This window comes from Monodon monoceros, unplaced genomic scaffold (assembly GCF_005190385.1).
Source record: "Monodon monoceros isolate NGI ecotype Baffin Bay Population unplaced genomic scaffold, NGI_Narwhal_1 Super_Scaffold_20, whole genome shotgun sequence".
Classification (NCBI taxonomy): Eukaryota; Metazoa; Chordata; class Mammalia; order Artiodactyla; family Monodontidae; genus Monodon; species Monodon monoceros.
In genome coordinates this window covers 1,104,195-1,126,484 of record NW_021703777.1, presented here as the reverse complement: position 1 = coordinate 1,126,484, position 22,290 = coordinate 1,104,195, and the positions used below count along the sequence as shown (strand labels likewise).

The 22,290-nt window shown below is 42.7% G+C and overlaps 1 protein-coding gene across 1 annotated transcript in view; it reads left to right on the top strand.

Moving 5' to 3' along the window:
- PDGFC (platelet derived growth factor C) overlaps positions 1 to 22,290 on the top strand; it is a 217,561-nt gene that overhangs the window by 180,576 nt on the left and 14,695 nt on the right. The window lies entirely within an intron of this gene.

Genomic DNA, 22,290 nt, shown 5'->3' with positions numbered 1-22,290 from the left:
TTTCTCTCTCTCTCTCTTTCTCTCTCTCTCTTTCTCTCTCTCTCTCTCCCTCTTTCTCTCTTTCTTTCCTCTTCCTAAATGCTCCTTATCCTAAACAACGGCTTGACTCTTGTTATTTTCAAAGTTAGTATTTCAGAATTTTGTCTATACTTTCTCACCCTTTCCTCACTTGGGAAAATGCCATTTTGTTGTTGTTGTTGTTTTGTTTTTCAACTCTTCTGTAAGTTAACCTGACTTTTTGGCCTTCCGTTTCTTTTTTTTAAAGAATGCTAGTTAAATGTACTAGATCAGTTTCACAACCCACTAAACACATCACAACCTGAGTTGGAGAAATCTGACCTCAGTTGTAAAAGATGCATCATTTGTATGTGGAAGAGTAGGGCTTTGGACCATTTTACTCACCTTCCTGGGAAAGTACCATATTATGCTAAAATACGTAAGAATTCATTCTTAAAATCCCCAAAATTGATGTTAAAGAACGCTTTCCATGATCCCCTGCAAAATGTCCCATGGATTTTGGGAAATGGAGACTTAAGGTCTTTCATCAGTGTTGACCCGTTGAAAAGTTACTCCTTTGGGAGATTGTGCTTGATGGTGACTTCTCAGAATTGTACTGACACCTGAATGACGATAGGAACTATGGATTGAATGCCTCCCTGTAGCCTACGGTATTTAAATTCACAGCTGGTTTGCGACGATGCACTATTGGCTTAGTTTGCTTCCGCGCTTGGCTTTTGAAGAGCTCATCCATCTTCTAGTGCAGGAATTTAGGGTTCACTTAGCAGTTTCTGAATCAGCAGTCCAGGGCCCACCTGTCCCCCATGACTGTTTGGTGCCGACGGCCATCAGCACGGGGGGAGGACATGGCTTCTTGGACACGCTGCAGTTCTCTCTGAGTTTTCAGTGACACCAGAGCAGAGGCTGGAGCTGGGATGGGAAGCTGTCTCAGGGCCAACTCATGAAGATGGGGCTTGAATTAGTTCTCTGTGCCGTCCACGGTCCAACTGGAAACACAGATGAAAGGTTTTGGAAAGCACCATTTTTCATGGTTTAGACAGGTCTCTGGGCTTCCTGAGCTGTGCACATGACATGAAATGGGGCCTTTCATGGTATTTACTCTCTGTGTATTAATGACACTTCTGCTTGAAGATAAAGCACTTTCGGTAAAAATAACTTGTCACTCCGTTGAGACATTTTGCTTGGAAGATGCTTTAGTTTCAAAATATTTCTCTGCTCATGTGTGCTCTCCTGTTCCCCTGCTCATCTGAGTTTTTCTAATTTTGATGTGTTGGTTTTTGTTTTTAAATCTTCTGCTCTGTGGTTTTTACCTTTGTCTTGCATCTGTGTAAGGTGACTGCTACTAACATCTTTTATTACTTTTAGAACAATGTCCTATGTAATGGTAAATAATTAAAGCAAAATATTTTGTATGGACTGTGACTTTTAGGTCTTAATTCATTTCCAGATTGTCTCAAGCATCCCACAGCATTGCCATTTTATTCTTACTCTGAGTAAGTTGTATTCATAACAATTGTATTTTTCTTCATATATTTGGATTATTGCTCCAATGAAATCTGTATTTTTTCAATCTTTTTTCCGTATCTAAATCATACAGATATTAATACTTACTGAATCATTTTCCTATCAATGCTCTACTTTTGAGAACATGAAGAATTTCAGTCTCTTGTCACATTTGTTTTAAGTATGGGCAAAGATGCTAGACTTTTTTTTGACCCTTGGGATTGAGAGGAAATATTTACAGATGTTAACCATGGTGAAACTGCTTTTCACATACCCCTTTTGATCTCTATGAATAATAAACGGGAGGGTTTCATTAGGCGTACAAAGTTTCCAGGCCTTCCTAGAATAGATTTGAAGGTTGATGGCCAAATGGAGATTAGGCTTTCAGGCCCAAGACAGGGTATTACATTGTTGCTACCGTAGCTATATGTACCATGTAGTGAATGCACATTTTTAATTTGTTTTAAGACTTGCCTTTGTATTGCATCTGCGTAAAGTTACTGCTACTAACATATTTTACTACCTTTAGAACAATTCTGTTGGGCATTATGTAATAGTTAATAATTAAACTAAATAATTAATACGTAAACCTTTGTTTTTGAGGTTTATTTAACTGCTATAAAATCTTGTTGGCACTGCTTTGTATTTAGTAGATTTTCCCCCAGTCAACATGTGAGTCAATTCTTTAGAACTCAAGCCTTATTTTAAATAACCCTTACTTGTTAGGTCATTTTGTTTCATTTTTCACATTATTTCCTGTTTTGCTTTTTGCTTTGCTAAAGCTGTTGTCACTATACTCTTGATAAAAAAGAAAATTCATTTTCGAGGCCCCTTGGCTTGGATGTTTTAAAGGCACATCAAACTCAATGTGGTCATTTTTAAATTTCAAAGTTCCTTATAAATGTTTTGTTGATCTAAAGCAAATAGACTTTTTCTTCCTGTGGGGCTAGGCTAGTTGTAGAGCATGAGACTTCCTTAGTTCTGCAGCAAAAATGGATGTATTTGGGATCACCAAAGAATTGCAGCTGGGGTTCTGCAGCCTTGGCAAGGCACACACAGGTCCCTGCACAGCAAGGAGAGTAGACCTCTTTTAAAGAGGGGACAGGAAGCTGCGAGGGCTGTCGTAAGCCCAGAGACCACGGGACGAGCCGAGAGTTCCAAAGTGTCTTGGCTTTTCGTTGGCTGAGCTCTTGCCAGGCGAGCAGGGGAGTCCTCTTCTTTTTGCTGGGCTAGGCTAGTTATAGGGCATGAGACTTCCTTCTTCTGGCCTTGTGACTCTATTTTAATTGAGGTTTCTGTTTATTAATTTTTACGGTATCACAAATTGAATGTAAACCATAATAATTATACTTTTTTTTTTTTTTGCAGAGATCACTACAGTTCATCTAAATGCCTTGCCCTGCACAGCTGTCTTAGTCGCTATTGTTGTCTCACTTCCTGGCAGGGTACCTGGCTCATAGAAAGCACTCCAAAATTTTAAGCAGATGAACGAGTGATAAATAACATCTTTCATGGGTGTTCTGGTGGCAGGCAGGTGTTCCCACGATAGCCAGTAGCACCGTCATTAGTAGCACTGGCTGGAAAGATGCCAGCCTCTGTATTCTGTTGTAAATAAATCAAGTCCTGGAGCATGAAGCCAGGGAGGCATAGCCCTGGGCCCGTTCAGAATGATGATCCTGGGAAAAACCTTGGTGGTTTGCCCAAGAAATCACTGTCACTTTCAAGGTGTGAGAGTGATGCTTACTTAGGAACTAAAATTTAAAAGTGAGACAGGAAAAGAGATTCAGGCTATATGAAGTAATATAAAAATGTCCAAGTTCCTACCCTGTTAATTAACTGAATTGTTCATTTCTTAGTAAAGCACCATAGTATCTATACCTAGGTTAATATCATGTAAGTTTCCAGTCACACAATACTTTTACATGCATTAACATGTTTATTTTAACACAGGTAACTGTGATTTTTAAAATCTCAATAAATAATTGGTGCAAATTCCTGTGCTTACTTCTTGAACTTAGTATTTTTATTTAGAAAGTTTGGGGTGGGTAGGATTTGCAGGACACAAAGCAATGGCTCCTGGTGGCCGACTTAGGGCAAAGATTCTTTGTATTATTAATATTTGAATATTTTTAGTCTAACCAAGTTCATAGAGTTTCAAACGTGGAAGACCCCTATCTATTAATTTTTCATAACTTCCATCTGGTTCAAAAATCTTTTGTTTCCCAAACAAAATGACTTTGTGACTTTGATGCAAAACTTATGAATTCATTGTCTTTTAAGCTGTTGAGGCCACTCTGCTTTTAAACAGTATTGTTTTTAGAAATTTCTTTTTTATATTAAGCAAAAATCTTTGTTCTCTTAACTCCTTCTTACTGGTCCTAATTTCTCCTTGCCTGCAATAATTTTATGACTTTCTCCATCACTAGTAATGCATGGTCAGCTGTTAGCTTATGAAATATGTTTATGCACATTATCTGATTTGAGCTTCAAAACAACCCAGTAAATTAGGTAGCTTATGTATTATTATTATCCCTGGCACATAGACAAATACTCTAAAACACAGAGAAAATAAATGATTTGCTAATGGTCACACCCACAAATAATACAGGGTGGATCCAGGTCCAAGCCTAGATTTTTGGATTCAACATTCCATGTTCTTTCCATGATGCTGCGTTGCCTCAAAATATCTTTTCCAGTCTTAAGTCTCCTATACTCACTGCTCCAGATGCTATAAACCCTCAGCTTCTTCAGTTTCTCTGTTTGTTAGCCATGCCTCAAGTGACCTAATTTTCAGTGAGAGAAATGTCAGTGGTTCTAGATGGTGTGCATGTGTGTGTACTTATGTCCATGAAGAGCTTGCAAAAGGCCCACAGCCTTCTGGTGGTTGTAATGTATTTCATACTCATAACCAACCTTTTTACCCCCATCCCACGTAGATACTTTTGGTTTCTCTGAGTCTCCTGTCTTATGTAAAATTTTATATAAATATTTTAAAAAGCCAATGTGTACATCATTGACCATTTCAGAGTACCATCCAGCTTAGCTAGCACAGGAAATCAGTGCTTTCAGGTGGCAGTAGTGCACTCCCAAGTATTTCCAAAGTTCTCTAAGAAACTGCTTTACTCAGTGGATACAGGATTATGCCATGCTCTGAATATCAAAGAAAGAGGTTAGCCCAGCATCAACAAATATATAATTCTATACTTTCAACCCCAGAACAAAACTAACCACTTCCTAGACTGTGAGTCGCAGTAGCAAAGCTGAAATGACAGCTGATCAGAGCATCTAAACCACAGTTTTGCTGGGACCACTATATAATTATTTCCATATATTCTTCTCATCAGAAGCAGGAAAGTATTTCCACGTCAGTGACTAGGAAAGACATTTAGAAAGAGAAGCCGTTTGAAAGTAACCACTTGTGAAACACAGGAAAAAAAACCAGTGGCATCGTGTTCACGGCATGAATATTCATGTGACCAGACTTGAGTGAAAGTCTTTAAAGCGGATTTATCTCAAATTATGCTGCTTATGTGCAAAGTTTCAAGTTCGCCATGAAGTTAATACTTTTAACCAGATTCCCTTCTTTGAAGTGAGTTGGTTAGAAAATGATGAAAGTTAGAAATTGAATTTCAGCGTCTTTTCACGTTGAATAAGAGGTAGCGTTGAATTCACAGTGATGACTAAACTAGGCAGGTGCTCAGTTCAGTGAAGGAGGCTGGGCCTGGCTGAGTTTCTGATGCTGAAATGAATGTTTTCATAAAAACTTCTTGTATCGGTTTGTCGTTAAAAATCTCTAAAAGAGATAAGCTTCGACTCTTGGTGAATCTTGGTCAAGTTCTTAAAGGGCCGCAGCGACAGCATGCTGAAGTTCAGGGCGCCTGGGAGGGTGCAGTGATTCTGGACCCGCGACGTTCTTCCCCGAGTTAACCATTTCTTTGTGTCCTCTCTGCTCAGCGTTGGCTCCGGGCTGGCCTCCACCCGTATCAGCCCAGTGTGTGCCTACTTTTGACCCCTTACTGGTGACTTTCGGCAAATGCACCTGATGTAAGAAAGCTCTGGAAACACCCAACCGCAAGATCATGCCCCACACGCTTCATGGAGTCCAGGAAGGAAACCCTGTTGTCATTCTGACTGATGGTGCTTTTATTTTATTTTATTTTAATATTCTATTGAAGTAGAGTTGATTTACAGTGCTGTGCTAATTTCTGCTGTGCAGCAAAGTGACTCAGTTATACATATATATTCTTTTTCATATTCTTTTCCATGACGGTTTGTCACCGAATACTGAATATAGTTTCCTGTGCTGTACAGTAGGACCTTGTTGTTTATCGATCCTATACACGCTAGTTTGCATCTGCGAATCCCGAACTCCAATCCTTGCCTCCCCCACCCTCCTGCCCCTTGGCAACCACGAGTCTGTTCTCTGTGTCTGTGAGTCTGTTTCTGTTCGGCAGATCAGTTCATTTGTGTCATATTTTAGCTTCCACATGTGAGTGATGTCATGCGGTATTTGTCTTTCTCTTTCTGAGTGACTTCGCTCAGTATGATAATCTCTGCATTTAGGTTAGATTCACACATTCTCTTGTGTTGCTGGGCAGTCATTCTACACCTTCTCTGCCCGCCCTCCGTCCCACTCTCCACGACTCCACTGGACAATATCTTCTTTTAAAACCTTGAGCATCTTTTCCTCTTTCCTCGCTCTCAGAAGATGCTTCTGCTTCCTGCTTCACAAGGAGAACACCAGCGATCATGAGCTCTCAGCCTGCTCTTCACCCACCTGGCCCTCCTTCCTGCAGCCTTGGGGGAACCTTGGGGAGCCCTTGCCTGCCTGACCCCTCCCTCTTATCTGCATCTACTCGGGGGGCTCCAGCACCCCCCTTTCTCTCTTGCACCATCTTAATTTTTTTTTGCGGTACGCGGGCCTCTCACTGTTGTGGCCTCTCCCGTTGCGGAGCACAGGCTCCGGACGCACAGGCTCAGCGGCCATGGCTCACGGGCCCAGCCGCTCCGCGGCACGTGGGATCTTCCCAGACCGGGGCACGAACCCGCGTCCCCTGCATCGGCAGGCGGACTCTCAACCACTGCGCCACCAGGGAAGCCCCATCTTAATGTTTTTGACCTTTTATTGGCCCACGTCCCTCAGCATACGAGTAGGCTGTTATTTCTCCTATATTAAGAAGAAGTCCTCCGGATCCCATGTCCCCATCCCACTACCAATCCTGTCGTCGGCTCTGCGGTCAGCAGCGCCTCTCAACTGTCCTTTGTGTTTGCTGTCTCTGTTTTTATTCTCTCCTCAACTCACCCTCCTCAAGCTTTTCACCCCCTCCCTCTACCAAAATCACACCTGAAACGTCTCCAAAGAGTGCACGCAGTCGTCCCTCAGGGTCCAGGGCGATTTCTTCCAGGACCCCCTCGGGGACCAAAATCTGAGGATGCTGGAGTGCCCCATGTACAATGCTGTCGTACACGCATTGCTAAATCGAGTGTCCGATTCTCTGATCAGACCTGTCCTCGGTGTTGGACGCAGCTGATCCTTTATCCTTTCCCGCCGAACACTTTTTCTCCTGCTTTCTAGATCGTTACACCCGTTCCAGTTTCCTCCTAACTCAGTTCCCTGTACTGCTTCCCCCTTCCTCCTTGGACATGGAATTATGGGAGTATCCCTAGGGTCACGGCCCTTTTTTAATCAGGACCTCTCTAGCCAGGCTTGGAAGCCATGATACTTGCCTCTTCCTCACCAAAACTCACTCATTCGGCAAGCTCAGCCCATCGCATGCCTTTTCATACAATCCAGAAGCCACTGGCTCTGAAATTTATACATCCAGCCCCTGTGTCTCAGCTAAAACCCTTTTTTGAACATCCATATGCCTCCTCAATGTTTCCATTTGGATTTTACTGGCATTACCTGCTAAGTGCCTTCCTGAAGTCTGCTTTCAGCACAGCAGTGGTATGACCCTTTTCAAACATAGTCAAATAATAACACGCCTTTGCTTGAAACTCTCCAACTAGGGCTGCCCAAATTAGCGAATAAAAATAATTGAATGAGTGTATGTATTATCCTAATTGCATAATTAAGATGCTATTAATTGTGGTTGTGTCTACTTTTTATAGAGTAAAAGTGTTAGCTTTTACTAACACTTCTACATGTTTTAGGCCCTCAGTCCCCTCTCTGAAATCAGCTGAAACAATGAGGATTTTTAGGGAGCAGCGTAGGGGTGAGGGGTGTAAAGAAGGTTCCAGAGCACAGGATGCTTAGGGCAAATGTCCGCAGAGCAGAGGTGCAGGGTAAGGACAAGACAAAGAAAAAAATGTGGGAGGATATCTATACATTTACCTTGAACTTTAATAAACCCAGCTGTGACTTAGCTTCTCCTGAGTAATCTAGAAATTCTAGTGCAGAAATCTGCTGGTTGTTTTAGTAACCCCGTTAGTTGACTCTGGTTGGAAGAGTTTTACCTTCTGTATACCTGTGACTGTTGCACTCTTTAGAATCACACTGTCAACCCCTCTCACTTACAGACAAAGCTGTCCAGTAACCCCCTTCCTTCAATGCTCCTGCTTCCGTTCAGGAAGATACATGCATCCAGGAGGTGCCCTGCTTATCTTAAGGATTCTTTTTCTTTCTTTCTTTCTTTCTTTGGCTGTGTCGGATCGTAGTTGCGGCATGGGGGATCTTTCACTGCAGCGCGGGCCTCTTCATTGCGGCGTGCGGACTGCAGAATGTGCGAGCTCAGTAGTTGCAGCACACGGGCTTCGCTGCCCCGCGGCATGTGGGATCTTAGTTCCCTGATCAGGGATCGAACCCGCACCTCCTGCATTGGAAGGCGGATTCTTAACCACTGGATCACCAGGGAAGTCCCCAGAGAGTCTACTTTTAGATATTTATTAATCTTAAATTAGGGAACAATGAAGGAGATCTCAGGCTGCCTGTTCTCTCTCAGCTTATGTGTGATGTCAATTGTTGTTTGCTTTATAGTTTAGCTCACAGGGGCAATCTTATCTGTACGCTGTTAGAGCTCATTTCTACAGTGTTGTATGTACACTGAAAAGTATTGGCAGTATGACGGACCGTTGTTCATACATACAGTATAATCCCATTTTTAACAATCTTCCTTTGGTGAACATTTAAGTTTTTTATTTCATTTTAATTTTACTCTTCCCTCATCATATTGCTACAAAAAATGTCCTTGGATTATACCTCTGATTATTTCCTTAGGAAAAATTTCTGAATATAAACTTATAAGATCTTAGAAAATACCATCAAGTTGTCCTTCAGAGATGTTGTGACATTTTACTCTGTTTCCCTGTGGTTTATGGGAAGGATATTCTTGCCCTCTCTCTACCTGCAGTGGATATGAATTCTTCTGTCTTCAAGTTGCCCTTCGTCATTAGGCCTCTTGTATTCTGATTGGAAATACACACAGATTTCTCCCCTTATTCTATTAGGCCTTCTTCTAGTCAACCTGCCCATAAATCCACTGCTTTCTTCTCCTTCTTTCTCACTGTCCAACTGAACCCAGTTCTCACTCCTGCACTGATGCTCCTTTCCCGGGAAGGCCCTCTTTCTTCCTCACCTCCTTCAGTGAAAGGTCAGTAAGTCCAAGGACACAGAAGGCCACCTATTTAGTGACTACAGTGGCCTGTTAGCATCCCTCTCCTTGGCCTTCCATCACCTTAATGTTGCCCATCTCACTTGTCAGATCTCTCTTCTCTGGCTACAGGACCACTGGTGCCTCAGGCCCCCTTCAGCCCCTTTGACTCCTGTGTTCTGGGAACCAGTGCCAGCCCCCCTGCCTCAGCATCGCAGCTACGTGCTGGGAAATCCCGATTTCCTCCCCTTGATAGTCTCATTTTTCTTGCACTCTTACTCCATGGCTGTAACCAACATATACCTGTGAATGACTCAGTTTCTATCGATGGCCAGTCCTGCATATGTGATGTCAGGGAGGGGTGGCCACCACTCCTCTCTGTCAAATGCCCCAAGCTGAACGTTTTCTTTCTTCCATCCTTACTTGTTTTGTGTACCCTGGATAGGTATGTCATGGGCAGCCCACTCTCTGAAGCTGGAAGTACTTGAGGTCATGCAGGACCCTTCCCCCCTTTCCCTCTACTCCATCAGCTACCAGATCCCGTTGATGCAACCACAGTCAAGTGCTTTGACACCCTTCTTTCCCTTCCTCACGGTGGGTATCAGTTCATAGCATATACTCTTTCTTCAGCATTCCGTTGATGTATTTCTGCCAGACCCTAAAAGCCATTAGGGATCAACATTATCCAGGAGAGGGACTTCTCTGGGGGCACAGCGGTTAAGAATCTGCCTGCCAATGCAGGGGACATGGGTTTGAGCCCTGGTCTAGGAAGATTCCACATGCCACGGAGCAACTAAGCCCGTTTACCACAACTACTGAGCCTACTCTCTAGAGCCCGCGAGCCACAACTACTGAAGCTGTGAGCCACAACTACTGAAGCCCGTGCACCACAACTACTGAGTCAACGAGCCACAACTACTGAGCCTGCACTCTAGAGCCCACGAGCCACAACTACTGAGCCTGTGTGCCACAACTACTGAAGCCCGCATGCCTAGAGCCTGTGCTCCACAACAAGAGAAGCCACCGCAATGATAAGCCAGCACAACACAACGAAGAGTAGCCCCCGTTCGCCGCAACTAGAGAAAGCCCGCACACAGCAACAAAGACCCAATGCAGCCAAAAATAAATAAATAAATGAATTAATTAATGAAAATAAAACCAAAACATTATCCAGGAGACATGAGGCTTATCCTCTGCCCTGAAGGAGATGTGCAAGTTTCAAGTTCAAGTCAGTGTGGTGCTAGAGACATGGGATCAGAGAAGGGCAGGTAGCCCAGCAATAGTGGATGGAGAGAGAAGTCTGGCTGGTGACAGCCTCCTGGATGAGCTGAGTCTTCATGGATGAGCAGTGGGGAGCCAGGTGCAGAAGGGAACAAGGCAATTCCCATCGCGGGGAAGCAGCATGGGCAGGGCTTCAAGCCCGAAGCCTTGTTTATGGCTCTGCCAGAGTCTACACGCCCTTTCCCCCAATCTAGGACACCTTCTCACGTAGAAAGACCAAGAAAAAAACCGTGATCATATCCTACCTTTCTTACAATCTCTCTCACTCTCCTGCTGCTTGTGGAGCTTGGCACACACAGAGGCGTCCTGATCAGACCTCGGTCTGTCTCTCCACCCACCACCACCTGCTCTCGCACCCGATGGCAGTGCCTCTGCTGCCCTTCCTCTTCCTTTTAACCCATCACCTTTCTGTTTCCCAGTTCAAGTTCTTTGTAAATATCCAAAGTGTCCTCCTCCTCGTCTAAGTGCTTTCTTGTTCTCTGAGCTCTAGGTTAACTTTCATGTCTTCTTTGTAGTCTCCCCTGATTTTTTCGGGCAGAGTCAATTGCTCTCCTGGCACTTAGTTTTTAAACACTGTTGCAGTCCTTACACACGGACGTAGGTTTGCCCGTCAGAAGCTCAGTGGCTGTTCGTCTTCATCACTTCCTGCAAGCACCTGAGTCGTACAGTCCAGTTTGCAGAATGATGTTACTTTCATGTGTCCCTATTTTCAAAGCCATGTCTTGCTTCTATCAACAGAAGGAAAAGACATCTCAGGTGTATTTGGGGATGATGGTAGCGACATTTCACAATTTTTTTCTTTTTTTCACGTTGTGTGATTTTTTTTTGACCTGCCCAGAATGCTGACCACGTGACACAATTTCATTTTAGTGCAGTGACAAGCGCTAAAGAACTTGATGAAAGAACATATAACTGCTTATACTTTTATTTTTTGGAGATGTTGGGATGTGTGGACAGTCACTGGAGACTTCGTAGCGTAATAGGAATGTCACGGAGCGGTTACAGTTGTGAAAGACAATGAGTTCACACTCGATAAAATAATCGTTCTTCACACTGCGTGCTGACTAGTTACTTTATAGAAGTTTGTGTTAATACAATGCCATACACTGTAGTTAAGATACAGTTACACAGTGTGCCTGACTAGTGAAATCCTGCGCTTTTGGTGGGGTTTCTCTTTGTTTCATTTCATATAAAGACTTTTTAGGCAAGAAATATGAATTCAGAAAACTGAAAACTAGAGATGTTAGTTACGAACATTATTATGCGTTTTTTTTTTAAGTTTCTCAGCACAGAGTTTTCCATGGCCACGAACATACCTAGACGTGCCTTTACTGAACCTGTTGTTCTAAAATGCCCGTTTCACTCCCCAGAATAGCTACTGAATATAAATCTGTTCTAGGAGAGAAAGAAGTTTGAACAAGGGTTTTCCCTGTGGTGCAGGGCAAGCCGTGTCAGTGTTATAAGAATGTTGGGCGAGGTATCAATGAACATGAACTAAATAGCTAATGTCACTCCATACACACAAAACAACATAAATAAGGAACTAAATTTTATAATTTACTTATTGATTTATTGATTGGTTGACTGATTGATTGATTTTTGGCTGCGCTGGGTCTTTGTTGCTGCGCGCGGGCTTTCTCTAGTTGCGGTGAGCGGGGGCTGCTCTTCATTGCGGTGCGTGGGCTTCTTACTGCGGTGGCTTCTCCTGTTGCGGAGCACGGGCTCTAGGTGTGCGGGCTTCAGTAGTTGTGGCACGTGGGCTCAGTAGTTGTGGCGCACAGCCTTTGTTGTTCTGCGGCATGTGAGATCTTCCCGGACCAGGGCTCAAACCCGTGTCCCCTGCATTGGCAGGTGGATTCTTAACCACTGAGCCACCAGGGAAGTCCCCAGGAACTAAACTTTTAAAGATAATTGTTTATCCTGAGTAAAACTGACATAGTGGGGACGATGAAATGTACAGTTAAAAATGTGTATGATAATTCCTAAGTCTGTACAAGGCTTAACTGTTTATTAAAATGTTTAGTGATACTGTTTTACTTAATTCTTAAAACTTTTCTGAGGTAGGTAGTATCATCCCTGCTTGAAACATTGATCCCTAGAGAAACACATAAATGAAGTGTTCATTTGTAACTTAGGCAAATGCTCCATTTTCTTTGGCCGGTGGGTATGGCTCCCCTACTTTGAAGAAGAGACCATCTTTTCCATCACCTGCTCTCTGCAGGAGGCCTGGGGAGTGCCTTCCACCCGATGGAAGGAAGGATGCCAGGGGAGGGGAGGGGAGGGGCAGATTTCAGGAGGGGTAAGGAGTGTACAGAGGTTTATGGAATCTGTACAGACCTCTCCCGTTGGGCTCCACTGTGAGTAATCTATAGCATCTTTCAAACAAGGCTGTTTTGTAAAAGTATAATGTTTAAAAGCTGATATATATTTCTGGGAAAGTAAAACTTAAAAATTAGTGTTTTTACTGTACCCTACGGACCATCTGGCATAGAATTATGTAAATTCAGTCAACAAAGGGAAAGGCAAAAGAAAACAGGGAGGCCAGCTAGAAGGCTGTTGCAGGTGGTGGCTTGGATGATAGGATGGTAGCAGTGGAAGTGGTGAAAAGCGCCCAGATCCCCTTCGGGGTGTCCCGAGACCAAGTTCAGTGTTGGCAGCAATGTCCCAGCACCAGCTGGGGGAACCACCTTCTGCTCAACTCAGAGCCCTCAGGTTAAGAGCTCAGTCCTACAAGACTGCTTCCCTCCTGGCCTCAGAGACCAGGCATAAGCCCCGGTTGTTACCTGGGCTTCTGACCCACCAGCTACACATGGGATGTTGCAACAGTCCCCTCCGATTCTGGCTGGCAGTCATGAATACAGGTTGCTACCGGTGCTCTGACCCACGGCCCCCTCCTCAGATTTCATTAATTTGCTGGAATGGCTCAGAGAACTCAGAGAAGTATTTTACTTACTAGATTATCAGTTTATTATAAAAGGATATCGCTCAGAGCAGGCAGATGGATGCACAGGGCGGGATATGGGGAAAGGACTCCAGGCTTCTGTGCCCCATCCAGGCATGACTCTCCCCAAATCTTCACATGTTCACCAACCCAGAAGCTCTCTTGGAGGCTTCATTACATAGGCTTGACTGGTCAAATCATTGGCCATCGGCATTAGATTCACCCACCTGGTCCTCTTGCCTCCTTGATGGGGCATGGGGGGAATATGGGGGCAGGAGGGGTGACCAGAGACTTGAAAGTTCAAACCCCTCTCACCTGATTGGTTCTCCTGGCAACCAGCCCCCATCCTTAGGTGCGGCCAAGAGTCATCTCCTTAACACCGCAAAAGACACCCTTATTGCTCTCATCACTTCGGCAATTCCAAGGGCTTTAGGAGCTCTGAAGAAACAGGATGGAGACCAAATCCATATCCCTTACCATAAATCAGATGATCACAGGTTCTAACCCTAGTCTGATGGCAGAGCCGAGATAAGGGGGGATGCGGGGTGAAGACACAGGAGAGAAGCAAAGAACAGCCCCACACGATGGGGTCCATTTACTGAGGAAGCACAGGGTAAGGTTACAGAGAGGGGGATGGTGGTAGCATGTAAGTTGGAGGGAGGTCACTAAAGGAAGGAACGCGGACAGAAGATAGATGAGGTCCAAGCGTGGACAGCCTGGAGGTGGGGTGGACCCAGCAAGCACAGCTAAGGAGAAGCATCTGTCAAAGTGGGAAGCAAGTCTGCAGAGCCTGGTGTCGGCTTGGAGACAGAAAATGGACTGTGAGATTCAGCCCTGAGGGGTGGGGCGTCATCGGGGACCTTCGTGCCTTACGTACACGCTAATTATTTCCATTAGATTATCTCATTATTCCCCTCAAAGTAACTTTTTGAGGGATTTTTTTATTACTCCCAGTTTCAGCTACCTGGTCACACTCTTTATGTTCACGAGCCATTTTAAAATAAATAACTTACACCATTGTTTCTTGCCCCAAATAAAGTCTTCCACCCATATAAAATCTGAATGAGGTTGAGGGTCTTATCTGACTCTTAAGCCTACTGAACAGATAATTGAAAATATCAACCAATACAGGCGCCATTTCTCAGCTAGATCCCCACAAAGCATTCCGAAAATTTCCCTTAATGGCTGTTAAAAGATGCATTGAATAAATATGGAGCCGCAAGAGAAATTTCTGTAAGAAAGAGCCTTAAGGATTATGGCTTGAGGTGCACATTAATTCTAGTGTTTCGGGGAAGACGTGTTTTTCTTCTAAAAGTTCTTAGCTCACCTTCTCTTTCCTGTGAAGTGCCTTCCTGTGGGTCCCTTCTTGAGCACTGAAACAAAGCAAATCCGCAAGCATTCGATATAACGAGATAAGGGGAAAAGGCGTGTGGTGCTTTGCCGTCAAACGCTAGTAGCTGTAGATGTTGTCTCAGCTTTTTAGGGCCTGTCACATTTTTTGATTCAGAGGAATCCTTTTAACAATCTCAGTAGGAAAGAACCCTTCATTTTGGCTTCGCCCGCAGATGCCATTGGGGAAGGAGTCCTTGGTGCCGTGTTATTTAGTTGTCCCATGGAATCCTAGCTTTCAGTCTGGGTCATGACTGCTAATTCACAGTTTTACCTAGGAAGTGGAAAACTGTGTGTGTTGACTCTGATCCACCAGCCCGCAGCCAGCTGTCCCGGGAAAGCGCTGGTTTCCAGGAGGCCTCCCACCCTTTAACTGGGGTGACCTCAGACCAGGAATTTTAGGTGGAGAGGAGCTGGGGTAATGGTGTTGTAATTTGTGAGTCTAGTCAGACGGCAGTGGTTCTCAAGTTTCGCACTGAAAGGAACACTGGGCCGGTAACAGTCTCATCCACTAATTTAGTAAGAAACTGTGCTTATAACATAACCATTCTTCTTTTTTTTTTTTGGAATTTTTAACAAAGCTAGCCATCTCTTTTCCCATATTTGGGCCCAGACAGAACACAGCTGCTACTCAGGGTTTGCCTGAAACCCTGAAACTCCGGGAAGGTCAGCTTCAGGTTTGAGCCTTGACGTGACAGCTTTTAAGTGCTGGAGGGTAAACATAGTTCCCTTTTCAGCCTGGATGGTCGCTGGGATCAGCTGTGTAGACAAATCAAGGTTTATTCCATTGCCATGCTCTCTGAGTAAGCGCCGCTCAGTGTTAAGACACGACATGAATACACTTGGCCACTTTCCCTAGGATTTCTCACTTAAATATATAATCTGCCTCACCCACACAGTATTAAAACATCTGTTCTGGAGTAGTAATGCAAGCATCTGATTTTCTTTGCTGGCTTTAAAATCATTTAAAAACATAACCCAGATAACTTTTGGGACAGATTCAGATAAGAGCAGGGGGAAAGGAGGAAGAAGCGTGTTTAAATGAATTGTTCCAGAGCATTCTTGTGTCTTTACGGCACTGCCCGTCAGTCGTTCCTGGCAGAAATGTTTGTCTGCAGGCCCCGTCTGCTTCTTAAGCTCTTTAAAAGGCAGCCCTATATTCAATATATCAGCTTGACATGGTGTAACGGAGACTGGAGACACCTTTCAAAGTGATGGAAAGCAAGGCTGCAAGGCTGAACTTTTCTTTTTTCTTCTCTCCCCACACCTGGATGATTACTTTGTTGTTCTTTTGTTTTTAATAACTACAACAGTAAAACCTAATCCGCATTCCTAACCCTTCTGTTAGGTATGAATGAAGTGAAGCCCCCTTATCAGTTTGAAATGTCCTTTATGCCTTGGCTAGGAAAGCTGCAGCATAAATCTCCGTAGGCCCTAAACATTTTGCAGCAGTTGCTATGCTACTCAAGGTAAACATTGGTGTGTGTGTATTTGTCCAGGGAAGGTTCATTGTCAATGTTATATTTTTAAATTTGCACTCACCGCAGAAATACTAATAGAAAGACAAGCTGCGGTTTTCTCAAGCTGGGTATTTATCGTGGAATTATAAGCAGTTCGGATAGTACTATTCCAAATAGGAAGTCAGCTATTCTTCTTCTAAAAAAGAAGATGATAATTAATGCCTAAGGTATCTAAGTAGCCATAAGAAGATACAAAACCACTAAGATGTTGATCTTTTAAATGAACCTGGAGAGGCCAACAGAGGAGCTCACCTGCTGTCTTCAGCTTGTGACACTGATTCATCCTGGCCCTTACTTTGTCCAAACACATGGGCTGCCCATTATGTTTCAATAATAAAAGTAGAAATATGTTTGTTTTTCAGTTATTCTTTCACATTAAGTTCCCTTTTTATGGTCCACACTCACCAGGATTTGTTTGATCCTTGCTGAGTTGCGTATGTGATTCGTAATAGCAAATTCTCAGTTTGGCTTTGTTTTGGCAAAGGGAAAAAGTCTCTTCTGTGAAACAAAATACTTGGTTTGTAAAGGTTAAGCTTCCCAAGGGCAAGAGTTTTTGTCGATTTTCTCACAGCACCCACATGATGGGCTTTTTAATAAATGTTTGTTAAATGACTTAATGGACACGGTATAATATTAACCTTCGTTTGCTGCTCTGGTCGATATGAAGTTGGTAATTCCATGACAGCATGCTTTAGTGTGCCAGGGCTGCTGTTACAAAGTACCACAGGCTGGGTGGCTTGCACAACAAAATTCATTTTCTCACAGCTCTGGAGGCTGCAAGTTGGAGATCAAGGTGTCAGCAGGATTAATTTCTTCTGAGGCCTCTCTCCTTGGCTTGTAGACAAACACCTTCTCCCTGTGTCTTCATGTGGTCTTTCCTCTGTGCGTATCTGTGTCCAAATTTCCTCTTTTTTCAAGGACCTCTTCTTACAAATTTCTTCTTCTTACAAGCCCAGAACTGGGATTGCTGGATCAGATGGTAGCTCTATTTTTCATTTTTTGCTGACCTTCCATACTGTTTTCCATAGTGGCTAAACAAAGTTACACTCCCACTAACGGTTCATAAGGATTTTTTGGAAACGACACCAAAAGCACAGCGACCAAAGCAAAAATCAAACAAGTAGGACTTCATCAAACTAAAACAGCTTCTGCACATCAAAAGAATCACTCAGCAACATGAAAAGGCAACCTGTGAAATGGGACAAAATGTATGCAAACCAAGTACTGGACAAGGGTTGATATCCAAAATGTATAAAGAACTCATACAACTCAATAACCAACCAAACAAAACAAAAATCCAATTATAAAATGGGCAGAGGAACTTAACAGACATTTTTCCAAAGAAGGTGTACAAATGGCCAACAGTACATGAAAAGATGCTCAACATCACTCATCACCAGGGAAATGCAGCTCAAAACCACAGTGAGGTATCTCCTCACACCTGTTAGGATGGCCGTCATCAAGAAGACAAGAGATAGCAGGTGCTGGCGAGGGTGTGGAGAAAACGGACCCTCTTGTATCCCACAGTTACATGGAATTCTTAAACGTAAAAGCTGGAAAGAATCTTAAAGGTCACTGGGTTTAAGCAGCCATGCTTCACAGAGGGGAAAACTGAGGCTCATATGGGTTACAGTATTTGCTGAAATTCCCTCTCCTGATGTAGTAACTTCAGGGGTAAGTGCAGGCTCCCCGACTCCTGATCAGGGCTCTTCTCTCGTGTCATGCTGCCACTCGGAATGACCCTCACCAAGGAATGAAAAAGACCTCATCTTGTATAGGATCATTACACACGGTTCTGACATTCTAGAAATGAATTAAAAAGACCTCATCTTGTATAGGATCATTACACACGGTCCTGACATTCTAGAAATGGTTTGACAGGACAACTCATGGCATAGAGATTTCACAGCTCTTTTCTCATCTTTCAGGATCTGTCCTTACAAAGTCATATAGCCAAAAGGGTCTAGACTAGGATTAGGTTATCCACCCAGGTTACTGCTGCTGCACTGAAGAGGATAGCAGAAAAGCTTTTCTCTGGCTTACTGAAGTAGGGGTATTGATTTAGTTAGCTGTGTACATTACAGAAGCCAAGAAACACTGCTTTTTGTTTCTGAACATTGGCTTCCACTAAATAGCACAACCCATAGCTTAGTGATAAGCATCTATTTTCATGGCATCTGAGAGAGCTGGGGAGAGGGGAATAGGCAAATCCAATTCAATTCGAGGCACTTAGCCCAATCGTAAGTACTTTTACACAGCAAAGATATTGGTGGAATTTTCTAGACACTAAATATGAGAGCAAAGCCTCTAGGCTTGTACCAGAAAGAGGAGTTCTTAGAGGAGAAATTAAAGCTTAAAAAAAGTAGAAGGTATTTTTCCCTCTAACTTTTTTTTTTTCCAATGTCCCCCTTTTCTCTGAAAACTCCCTTTAGACAACTTAGAAAAGCAGAACTTCAAAAGTGAACAACTTGATTGTTCCTTGAACCAGTGGGTGGGTGACAGTCATGAGGAAGCCCTTAAAAAAGAAAAGCGCTGCTTCCTCTGTTCTGTCCCGGGATTGAATCTTTGAATGCAGAGGAAATGAGTTAATTCTCCCCTCCTGTTTCTTTTGGGTGGGGACTGCTGTGTGTGCGCCTGTGTGTATGTGTGTATGGGGTTATCTTTTTAAAGCATTGTCTTATTTTAATTTAAATATTTAAAAGTGTGGAGATTTAGAACATCAACCAGTTAACTGCATGCAGTAACATTTGCCAAGTTGTTTTTTTCCCTTTGTCATTTGAGGGGACTGATACTCTGATAACTTCACTGAACCCAAGATGGGCATATTCTGTTTGTCCAACATTACAGACTTATTGTGTTTTCTTTTTCTGTGTAACTACTTTAAACTTTATCTCAGGGGTCCTCATTTCAGTTGGAACTTTTCATTGTTCTTGAAGGAATGCTCTATACGTTTCCAACAGACGTGGAAGCAAAATAAGCCAACCCCAGAGCATAAATAACAATTTTATATCATGCCTACAATATACATTTGCACTCTGACACTTTCATGAATACTGTATACTTTTTGTATAGGCTCTCTATACACTTACCCTCTGTGTGCAGATTGACACATTTGATTTGTTTTGTATCATCACAGTCATAACTCAGTTATCCTTTGAGTAATACTGACTCTTTTCACTTTACATAAACATACACATTTTGGCGTATAGTTTAAAAATTTGCAAAACCGTTGCATCAAGTTTTTCACATTATAAATTTAATCAATATGAACCAAATTGGCTAAATTAGTAATGAACACTTTTATTAGAGAATTGCTTATTTATATCCATACTGTACTTATTGGTCGTAATAGTACTCTCTGTCAAAGCAATATTGCATTTCTTGGACAATTAAAAACATTCTGGTAGTAAAGAGGAATGTATTAAATGTGCCTTCTCCTCTTAAAAGTTGGATAGAATAATGGAAAAACATCTTAGTGCTAATATTTTAGCCAGAATCTTGACATTATTGAAAGTAGATCTTTAAAATAAGAATGAAATCAGTGTTGACCAAAGCTGCCACATTCATTTCTGCGGATTATCCTCTATAAACCCCACAACCACCATGGGCAAGTGGGGCTCGGGACCCACAAAGCCATGAGTCCCAGCAGGGGCTGTGCCTGCCCCAGAGAACGGATGTCCTTTTTTTCTGAAAAGCAAGTACCCTCTGCTTTTCAAGCCATGTGTCCACAGGATAGCCTGGAGAGGGTCTTTTCCAAATTGACTCAATTGAGGTGTTTGGGGAAGCAATGGCCCTGTTACTCGGGAAGGTTTCATGGATGGATTGGGTTTCAAGAAAGGCTGTTAGAAATGGTAAAGATTTATTATGTGGATCACAAGATGGAGAGTTTTGCCCGGGGAGGGGGGGCAGCAACGTAAGCATGGGTAGAAGCGCAAGGTCAAGGTCAGAGGAATATGCCATGTGCTGCAGCCAGTGAGGAGGCTAGATTGATTGGGACAAAAGGTGCCTGTCTTTGATGAGTGGAGGATTAGATGCGAAAGGTGAGTGAAGGTCAGGTGGTGAGGATTCTGAGTGCAGGGAAAGGAATTCGGATTTTATCTTCCAGATGAGAAATCACTCTGGGCATTTGTCCAAATCCATCCCATGATCAGCGATAACTTATTTTAGGTAGATTAACCCAGGGTTATGCAGCATAGAATAAAAGGAATAAGAAAGAGTAAAGGCAGGGAGACAAGGTTAGAGACTGCTAAATATAGTCCATTGTTTTCAGGGCCTGCCCTGTATCTGAGTAATGACGATGAAAAGGAAGAGCTGATATGATAGTTTTTTTAATTATAGCAAATGTTATCATTTTTACCTGATCTCTAGAAAGAATCCATACTTATTATAGAAAATGCTGAAAATATGGATAGGTATAAGGAAGAAAATGGAAATCACCCATTCTCATTAAAACCATAGATGAACACTCCACATTTTAGGTGCTTTTGATTTTTCTTTGTTTTGTTTCAATGTATGTATGTTGAAATCATGGTATAATAATGCTATGTTTACATAGCTTGGATTTCTTGTCATTTACTACATATTAGGCATTTCTTTTTTAATAAAAAAATCCTAGAAGACCTAATTTTTTTTTTTTTTTATTTTATTCTTTTTTGCGGTACGCGGGCCTCTCACTGTTGTGGCCTCTCCCGTTGCGGAGCACAGGCTCTGGACTCAGCGGCCATGGCTCACGGGCCCAGCCGCTCCGCGGCATGTGGGATCTTCCCGGACCGGGGCACGAACCCGTGTCCCCTGCATCGGCAGGCAGACTCCCAACCACTGCGCCACCAGGGAAGCCCAAGACCTCATTTTTTTTATTGCAGTATAGTTGATTTACAGTGTTGTGTTAATTTCTGCTGTACAGCAAAGTGATTCAGTAATACATATATGTACATCTTCTTTTTTCAGATTATTTTCTATTATAGTTTAATACAGGGTATCGAATAGAATTCCCTGTGCTATACAGTAGGTCCTTGTTGGTTAATCTATTTTATATCTAATATCCTGTATCTGTTAATCCCGAACTCCTAATTTATCCTCCCCCTCCAGCCCGCTTTCCACTTTGGTAATCATACGTTTGTTCTCTATGTCTGTGAGTCTCTTTCTCTTTTGTAAATAAGTTCATTTGTGTCATATTTTAGATTCCACCTATAACTGATGTCATATGGTATTCGTCCTTCTCTTTCTGACTGACTTCACTCACTATGACAATCTCTAGGTCCGTCCATTTTGCCGCAAATGGCATTATTTCCTTCTTGTTTATGGCTGAGTAATATTCCATCGTATATACGTACCACGTCTTCTCTATTCGTTCATCTCTCGATGGACATTTAGGTTGCTCCACATCTTGCTAGAGGGCCTCGTTTTTAATGCCTGTCCCACTATTTCAGTTTATGACTGCAGGGTCATTAACTATTCCACTATTGTAAATTTAGATTGTGACCGACTTTTTGTTATTATAAACATTACTGTAATACACATCAGTCAACATAAATGCTTTATTCCATACTATTCCCTTTTCTTCTTCTTCTGCAGATAAACAAATAGATAAATTTAAAAAATTAAGTGGAACATTTGTTCCTGTATTTATTTTGCCTGTTTTGATTTCAGTTCTAAGCTACCACTCCCCACTTTTAGTCCACTTTAAAAATTGGGGAAGGGAGGAGGGTGTTTCTTAACGGACTTTTCCTGAAATTATTACCTCCTTTTGGTGCTTGCCTTTTAAAATGGTGTACTTTAATCCATTGCTCTATACATGAGCATTTAGGTGGTTTTCAGTTTTTCTCCTTTCAACACTGTGATGAACTGATATATTCATGTGCACATATTTCCATGTGCACAAATAAAAGGCTATAGCCTCAAAAGTGAACTACAGGGATATGGGACATATCCATCTTCAACTTTAGTATCCTGTGTACATCAGTTACATCAACTACAGTGATACCAATATATACTCAGTTCTGCAGGCAGACCAGAAAAATTCCAATTAACCCACATCCTTGGCAATCCT